General features: G+C 36.3%; 1 long non-coding RNA gene across 1 annotated transcript; it reads right to left on the reverse strand.

Moving 5' to 3' along the window:
- Positions 1–1,117: 1,117 nt before the first annotated feature.
- LOC120071726 (uncharacterized) lies at positions 1,118–2,726 on the reverse strand. The gene is made up of 2 exons (XR_005480319.2): positions 2,638–2,726; positions 1,118–1,384 (listed from the first exon to the last, which is right to left on the reverse strand). It is a non-coding gene; the product is annotated as an uncharacterized LOC120071726 (long non-coding RNA).
- Positions 2,727–9,087: the final 6,361 nt, after the last annotated feature.

Here is a 9,087-nt window from a genome sequence, read left to right on the forward strand (position 1 = left end):
AAATGAGCCTCAATTGTAAACCAATGTGATTATGATTGTTAGTGTTTAGTCATCTATTTTTTCAAAAGCAATATGATTGTGATTGAGGATGTTTATTTCAAATCATTAATTCAAAGGTGGAACGAAAATAATAAAACTACCCTCATTATGCCATTTATGATTGGCAACATTGAACACCAATTTTCACCCAATTTCAAACAATTTGTCTACCGCTTTAACCTACACTTATTTACTTCCCCACCCTTCCGCTTCCGATTTCCATTTTTCTGGTGTTCATATATCATTTGTTCACTCGTCCCCATGTAAGTGTAACATATTCGGTCTTTTACTTCGATTTTTTTACTTTCTTATAACCAGTAATCATCTTCGATTAACTGTTTATAACACATACAATTAGGCCTTCGAGGAATGTATACATTCCAATATTGTTTGAAATTAGAGTTCAGATGTTTGCTGTAGTTATTTGATTTTTTTATATGTTCTGCTTAAACTTAAACTGCTTAAAGGGGTTATAAAACTATTAAAATCGCTACTGGTACTTCAAATAACTGGAAGATTGGTAGCATTAGAAAGGGGTTATAAAACTCTTAAAGCGGCCAAAATCGCTATTGATACTTCAAATAACTTGTAGATTGGTAGTAGTAGAAAAGGGGGTTATAAAACTATTAAAGTGGCCGAAATCGATACAGATATTTCCACCTGTAAAGCGGTATCGCCTCATTTCAAAGGACAAATGACGGAAATTGAGACAAAAATATTCTTACATAATATGTGGGTCTCATTGCATATTTAGACACAATTGGATCGAGGACCTTCCCAAACTCAATCAAATTACAAGATTTTATCACGGATGATAAGGTGGACCCCACTTTCAAATATAATTACGGATGAACGTGTAAACAAAATCTAAAGTCTGATGGGACCCACAAAACGAATTGTGATTGATTTATACTGATTCCCCCATGTAAACTAGGCATTAGTTTCCACAAAGAAAATGACAGATTGGGGAAGAACAAAACAGTAACATTTCTGTTACATAAATATCAAATACATACATTTTCTTCAATTCTTTCTCTCTCAGCATTGTTAGAAAAGGGGATATTAACTATAGAGGAAGTGAGGTTAGTGTTATAGCCTGCTCTTTTAATCTCAATCATGCCCAAAAACTGTTAACAAAATAATAAATAATAATAAATGGAACAACACATGAAAAGTTAATAGAATGCCTAAAAAGCAAAACAGACTTAACAACACATAGCTATGCAAATTACATTCTCTTCTACGAATGAAATGATATATTTATTAGGTTGTATTGCTCGAAACTGAGCATTCTTTGACATCTCATCCTTTTTCTTTGGGTTTGCTTTCTCCTGCCTGGCATTTTCTGGAATTAAAGGAAGAGGAAGAGCCTCTAAAATGAACTCAAATAGGAATGCAAGCGAACAGACGAGAGACAATATATCATTAAACTTAGCCTATTGAAAAATAAAGTAGTTCAATTACATCCTAAATAGATATCAACTCACCATCAATTATTATCCCATCATCCAACCGCTTATTAGAGAGATCGTATGGATCGATATGAATTAACTGTTTCCTCTCTTTCGGTTGATTATTTAAGTCCCATTTGGTAATCATTTGATTTTTTATTTGTGTTTCTTGAAAATTAAGTTTATTACATCCACATTTCTTAGCATGATTTGCATCTTTTCAAGTACAATAGTTGAATTCTTAGCCAAATTCGAAAAATAAAAATAACCTTTTGAAAGTACTTTTTTTGTTCTTAAAATTTGGCTTGATTTTTTAAACTATTGGTGAAAAGTAAATAACAAAGGAAGAAACTTAGAGATGGAAATAATGTCCATAAATTTAATTTTAAAAAACAAAATGGTTACAAAATGGAGCCTTAGGAACTTTGAATCACCATTTTCACTTCTTTTCTTAGAAACTCTTTCCTCAGTAGAATCCAATTTGTTGCTTGAATCCTTGGTGTTTTTGAAATGTGTCTTCCTTACTATTCTACATTGTGGCCTTTTCCCCTCTACTATTTCTTTTTTCATATAATACTTTCGAACTTCTTACCCCAATGTCTTGCTTTTTCACAGAGCGATTTGAAGTCTTAGAAGCCAAAACTGAAGGCATTCCAACAACTTCAACATCGTGTCGTCTTCTCAAAAGAGATTTCCTCTTGGATTTCGCAACATCAATGAATGAAGTGACCTTCATATCACTATTTTGGCCACCATATACCCTGTCTTTTTCATTAGTAATTGTAGGCCTAAATTTTCCCTTTCAAGTAGCTTTTTCAACACTATCCCCTGTGCTTCTATCAAAGTTTTTCGAATTCTTAAATTTCCAAATGCAAGTTTGAGTTTCTTCTTGAGCCTAAGCCTGAAGCTGGGCTCTTGGGACATTGTTAAGCAGTTTTCTATAATCCTGGACCAAAATTAGCAAACAGAATTCTTTCCTAGACACATGGGAATTGGGATTCTTTGGATATGACATTTACTTTGAACAAATATATTGAATATGCCATATGAGAGGTGGAAGATTCCATTGGTTCTAGAGAGTTTAACTAAAAAAAGCATGCAGCCATTTACAATGGTAAGATAAGAGAGATAAAGAAAGAAGAAATACCTTAGTTTTCTAGCCCTTTGTTCAGTAGAATTGTTCGCATTCTTCGTCCACAGTCGGAAATGGGATTTGTTAGGGTGTCGAGGTGTTTGTTATCCTCTCGCTCGTATTCATTTGGGCTTTTCAGTAAAGCCCAGGCCCATAGTAATCGACAGCCTAAAACTAAAAGTTTTCAACCCAAATACATTAAATAGATTGTCTAAACTTTCATATATTTTGTATATGAATTGTCTCATGAGCTATGTTTACGTTCTGTTCGCCCATTCTACTAAGAGGTATGGGGACAAGAGTGCTGAACAAGAGTGTCTTTTTGGATGAGAAAAGAAAGAAGACTAGAGTCCTTATACTCCAATGTGTTATCTGTCCGAAGAGCCTTGATTCTGAGTGTGAACCATATTAGCAAAATCAATATATATTTGAGACAATGCAAAACGATGTGACGTGAGCTCGAAAGAGAACAAGTAGGCTGTTGAAGTGACGTGAGCTCGAACAATCTTCCTACTTTGCGACCCACACCAACTGTCTATCCGGTTTGTGGATCCTGAACCTGACATCCAGTAGAAAAAAAAGAAATAGTTAAGCCAAGATTACACAATTGTCCGATGGAGACAATATTAAAGGCCAAGTTCGGAACATAATACGTGTTGGAAAGCTATAATATGGGAGTATGAATAGAGGCAACATGAGATGTTATCATACAATTATTGTCAACAGCATAAATGAGAGGAAGAGATTTGGCAGGAGTGGGTGTAGTTAGAAGAGAAAAATCAAAAGTCATGTGGTTACAAAAAGCGGAATCAAGGAAACACTGATTACCTGAAGATATCACAAGAGTGAAGGAATTGGTTGAAATTACCTATTTAAGCAAGTCTTGTAAGTTGAAAGGTAGATGGAGAAGGTTTGGGCTCAGTAGAGGCAGAACTGGATTTAATGTGTCTAGACTTGGAAGAATGTCTTGGAGGTTGAGGTGGTCATGTAGGACAATTGTCCAGGATATAGTCACTTTGTGACAGTATCTACACTCGACTTTTGGTCAATCAGCAAATTTGTGTTTAGTGAGCTTACAATTTTTACAAAAGAGAGCTCCAAAAGTACCAGGCACAGGCATATGAGTACTTGCGAGGACAACCTTAGATTGCTTGGAAGAAGTTGAGGCGTTTTTCTTCAAACATAATTTCTTGTATCGTCGAGTCTAGTGGTGGAAGATGACTGCGGTGTAGCAAAGTAGCACGGATAGACTCGTATTATGAACAAAGCCCCATAAGAGCCTTAATAAGATGGAGATGATCAACACTAATTTTAGCTTGATCCAATTGTGTCCAAATGAGCTGAAGTATGACTACATAGTCGTTAACAGATTGACCAGTCTCCTGAGTAAGACTAACAAGAGTGTTGTGTAGTTGATAATAATGAGCTAAACCAATAGACTAAAAATGCGTAGACAGGAAATCCCACAAACTCTTGGCGTTATTAAACGGATTAAACTGAACATGGATAGCAGTTATAAACGTATTCTCGAGCCAAGTGATGATCTGATGATTTTTACTATCCCAATCCTCTAATTGCTCAACAAATTTATTATCGTCCTTGATGGATAATCTGACCGATTGAGGAATATCGCCGGTTATAATGCGGCATAGCTTATGCCCAATTAGAAAACTCTTCATTTGATGGGCTCAAGTAAGATAATTTATTGCATCAAGAATCGTGCTAATGGGGCAAAATACATTATCTTTCTCTATGTGGCTTGACGTTTGTATGGGGGACTTGGCTCAATTATGGAGAGAAAGAAAAAAAAGACTCAAAACAAGCTTAGAGATCGACTAGGATCAGCTTGGAGAAATTGGCTTGACTCAACGCAGTGAGGTCAGCTCAGCTCAACTCAGTGGGATTGGCTTGGCTCGACTTAGTGGGATTAGCTCACAGCAGCGCGGCGTGAATCGACTCAAATCCAGTGAACGATTTAGCATGTGTGACTCATACCTGAACGCATGAATCTGATGTCCCTGGATCTCCGTCCGGTGGCACGATGTGGACATCTGAAATGTCTGAACTTCGTTCATTGTCAAAAGAGGTACGATGGTGGAATCTCGCACCCAACGACGACATGCACTCAAGGTGACACATGGGGTGGAGATCATATTCAAATATTTATTTCCTCTCAATTAAATTTTATATTATAATGTATCAATTACATTATATTAATTATATCACATATAATTAATTCCATTAATTAATATTTAAACAATTCAGATTACCCAAAATTAATTCTCATTGATCCCTGTTGAGCTACAGAGTGAACTTTATGGACTTGTAGATTGACACTCCAACAGTACTTGAATAATTAATTAAACTTCTTTAATTAAATTATTCAATACCCATTAACTGTCGGTCACTTCACTAAAGATCGACAGCTGCACTCTTCATACTACCGATATATTTCTATGTCCATTGAATATAATCAGTCAATAGTACGATGACCCTTCACTAATTGCTCATAAGTACAACTGGACCAAAAATACTAGTTTGCCCTTATAGTTACATATAACTCTTTAAGTACCACTGATTCCTTTAATGAACAATAAGTCATAGTACAACTATGACCAAAACCCTCTTAGGCCAAGAGAGAGTATGACACCACATTGTTCAATCCACGAAATCAGCCCTTCAGGGAGCAATTTATCTACTTACCTAGATGTTAGGGAAGAAGTGAATTTTTTCTTGTGTAGTTGTGTTTTTAGCTCCTCAATCAGACGAATTCCCAAAATGGTAGGCTTATTAAGTCAAAGATCTGGCCACTCTCACACATACAAATCATTGAACTACCTTCATAGGCCAGAGTTCACAACTCACTCAGCATTCAAGTCATGTCACCTATGGTCATCTTGGTGAAATGTAAGTCTCTATTATTAATGGTGTTTAAGAGACTAGTCATTTCGTGGTCTGGTCTTATACAAACTCCTTTGTATAGAATACCCCTACTCACATGTCTCCACATGAATGATCAGAATCAGATCGTTTGTAGCACTTTACAACAATTGTAACATTTACAAAACGAGTCGTATTCGTAGTGTCACAAGAATAAGGTACCCAACTTTATCCATCTATTATAGACCATTTAGGTTATCACTTAAACATGATCCACTTGTATGTCTCTACATACATGTTTAAGCTACAGAAGATAACCTTGGATGTTAGTTTATTGGTTTGTAGGTTAATACTACTAAATGTCGAATAAAACATCTCATATGTTATTAAATAAATAAAAAGTTTGTACATTATAATTATAAACTAGATAACCCACGAGATTTAGAGTATCAACCCAGCAATCTCCCCCTTGTCCTAAAGCTAGTAGGGTGTACAATATAAAAGTACATACAAAACAATAAACTAAGGCATAATACATGTCGAGTATAAAATCTCCCACTTGCCCTAGACTAGATGTGACCTGTCTTATAGACCCATAATCTGCAGGTGAGCCTTAAACACTTTAGCCATGAGGGCCTTTGTATATGGATCAGCGGTGTTATGCTCTGAAACTATCTGCGTGACAATCACGTCCCCTTGATGCACAGTCTCTTGGATGAGATGATACTTCTGCTCTATGTGCTTCCCATGATTGTGACTCTTAGGCTCTTGGGAATTAGCCACAGTACCACTATTATCACAATAAAGAATGACGGGCTTAGACGTGTCTGGAACCACTTCCAGGATTAGTCTGAAATTTACTGAGCCACACAACTTCCTTAGTAGCTTCACAAGCCGCTACGTACTCAACCTCCATAATGGAGTTAGTAATGCATCCATGCTTGGTGCTCCTCCAAACTACTGCTTCTCCGTTAAGAGTGAACACTGATTCTAATGTGGATTTCCTAGAATCCTTATCAATCTGGAAATCAGAGTCCATGTATCCTGTAAGGACCATATCCTTAGAACCATATACGAGCATGTAGTCCCTCATTCTCCATAGATACTTGAGGATGTTCTTAACGGTGGTTCACTGATCAAATCCTAGATTAGACTGATATCTACTGACTATCCCCACTACATAGCAGATGTTAGGTCTTACATAATATTGCATACATATGGCTACCAACAGCCGATGTATAGGGGATCCATCTCATTTTCTCAACTTCTTGAGGTGTCTTACGACATTGTTCCTTAGACAAAATAACTCCATGCCTAAAAGGGAGTAAACCTCTTTTGGAGTTTTGCATCAAAAACTTGACAAGCATCTTATCAATGTACGATGTTTGAGATAGGACTAGCATTTTGTTCCTTCAATCTCTAAAGATTTGAATACTTAGGACAAACTGCGTCTCTCCCAAATCTTTCATTTGGAATTGGGTCATTGGTCAATTCTTAATTTCAGTCAGTAGACCTACATCATTCCCAATTAGTAGGATATCGTCTACATACAACACTAGAAAAGCTACTGAACTGTTGATGATTTTCTTGTAAACACAAGGCTCATCGACATTTTGATTAAAGCCATAAGATTTGATCGCAGTATCAAATCTTATATTCCAAGATCGAGAAGCTTTCTTCAATCCATAAATGGATCGATTAAGCTTGCAAACCTTTTGCTCTTGACCTTGGGATATAAATCCCTCAGGCTGCTCAATATAAATGGTCTCCTCAAGATTGTCATTCAGAAAAGCAGTTTTGACATCCATTTTCCAAATCTCATAGTTATAATATGAGGCAATGGACATGAGTATCCGGATAGACTTTAACATAGTACAGGTGAGAAAGCCTCCTCATAATCAACTCCCTCAACTTGGGTATCCCTTTTCCACAAGCCTAGCCTTAAAGGTTTGCACCTCCCCACTAGCACCTTGTTTTCTCTTGTACACTTTCTGAATGGAGGTCACTCCCAGGGTGACACAAAGTGTTGCATGTACCTTTCGGTGTGAACATCTTGAGAACGTGAGAATTTTAAAATCAAAACATCAAATTTGATTTTAAAGTGAACGACTTCCCCCATTCACCAAAATCTCGATTCATGTAAACACTTTCCGAATAAAAGTCACTCCCAGGGTTACACGAAGTGCCATATGAATTTTGATCGTGAACTCTTAGGGACGTGAGAGCTAAAAATAATCATATCATATATGTCTATTAATCTCCCACTAAAGCGTTCTAACACATCATATACGTTGTTTGATTTTCACTGAAGTGTTCTAATAGCATATCATATATGTTATTAAACTCCCACTGAAGTGTTCTAACGATTAAACGAGGTATTCGTATCTTATATTTTTTTTGGGTAATTAAATAACCTAAGTTTAAGGGTTTATCTAAGTATAACGTTTATAATTAGATTTAACTAACGATGTCTAGGTGATAAACCAGTTTTAAAACCTCACATCGCTCACGTATTGCTCATAAAACCGATTAACAACGCTCAATAATTCAGCCATAATCCCCAGGTAGGAGGTGTTCCGTAGAGCGTCAACTTAAAACCTCCAGCCTTCGACATGATTATATACCGGTTGAGTTTGTAACCCGAGTTTTACAAGCTTAACGACTTATTTTAACTATTAAAACGAGTTGTTAACCTACGTGAGTATGCAGTTGTTCTTTGTTATGGATTTTAAATGTCTAACATAATTTTATAACAACTTACCGAAATTTAGACATGCTAAACATCCACTAACATTTATTTTGAATAAAGAAACCCTAAATATGCATACTATATATTTTAACATTTTATAACATACTTTCAATTCATGTAACATGCTTCCTATAGTGGGATTTTAAATCTACATGACATACTGTATGCACATACAACATTTATTTAATTAAAACATACATTACATGCATAAATAATTAAACACATACTGATACGGTTTTAGTTTTGGCATTTTCAAGCAAACAAAGGCCTAATTATTACAAAAACAGCAAGAAACAGCTCCAAACCGCTTCCAGACCGCTCGAACCACTCCAAACCGAACCCAAACAACTTGAACCGGAGGTGAATCACTTGAACTGAACTAAGCAAAATGCTTTTGAAGGTGAATCGGGTCAAGTTTGAAAAAATCAGTCAAACTGGTCGATGCCCACTTAGTCAACAGGTCAAATTTGTCAAAACCCGTTCAAGAATCTCGCCGCTGGTTGAAATCTCGCTCAAACTCAATCTCTCGCTGAAAATCGATTCAAGATCTCGCTAGCTCCATTGAATCTCATTGGTTTTGAAGGAAATATCGCTCCTTTGCTAGAAATCTCGCTCGAAATTCGAATGAAAATCTCGCTCTCACTAGAATTTTGAGCAGCGTTGCGACGCTCAAGGGTAGCGTCGCAACGCTACTTGGGCAGAAGTTAACGATCTGGAAATCTGCAGCTCGACCTTCTTCATTTCTTTCTTCAATTACAATTTAATTTCAACTCTAATGACTCCAAATAAATTACAGACTCTTGAGCACACATATAAGCTCATCAAACAAGAGCTAA

The sequence above is a fragment of the Benincasa hispida genome, chromosome 2 (genome assembly GCF_027475165.1).
Source record: "Benincasa hispida cultivar pf3 chromosome 2, pf3_genome.v1.1, whole genome shotgun sequence".
NCBI classification, from domain to species: Eukaryota; Viridiplantae; Streptophyta; class Magnoliopsida; order Cucurbitales; family Cucurbitaceae; genus Benincasa; species Benincasa hispida.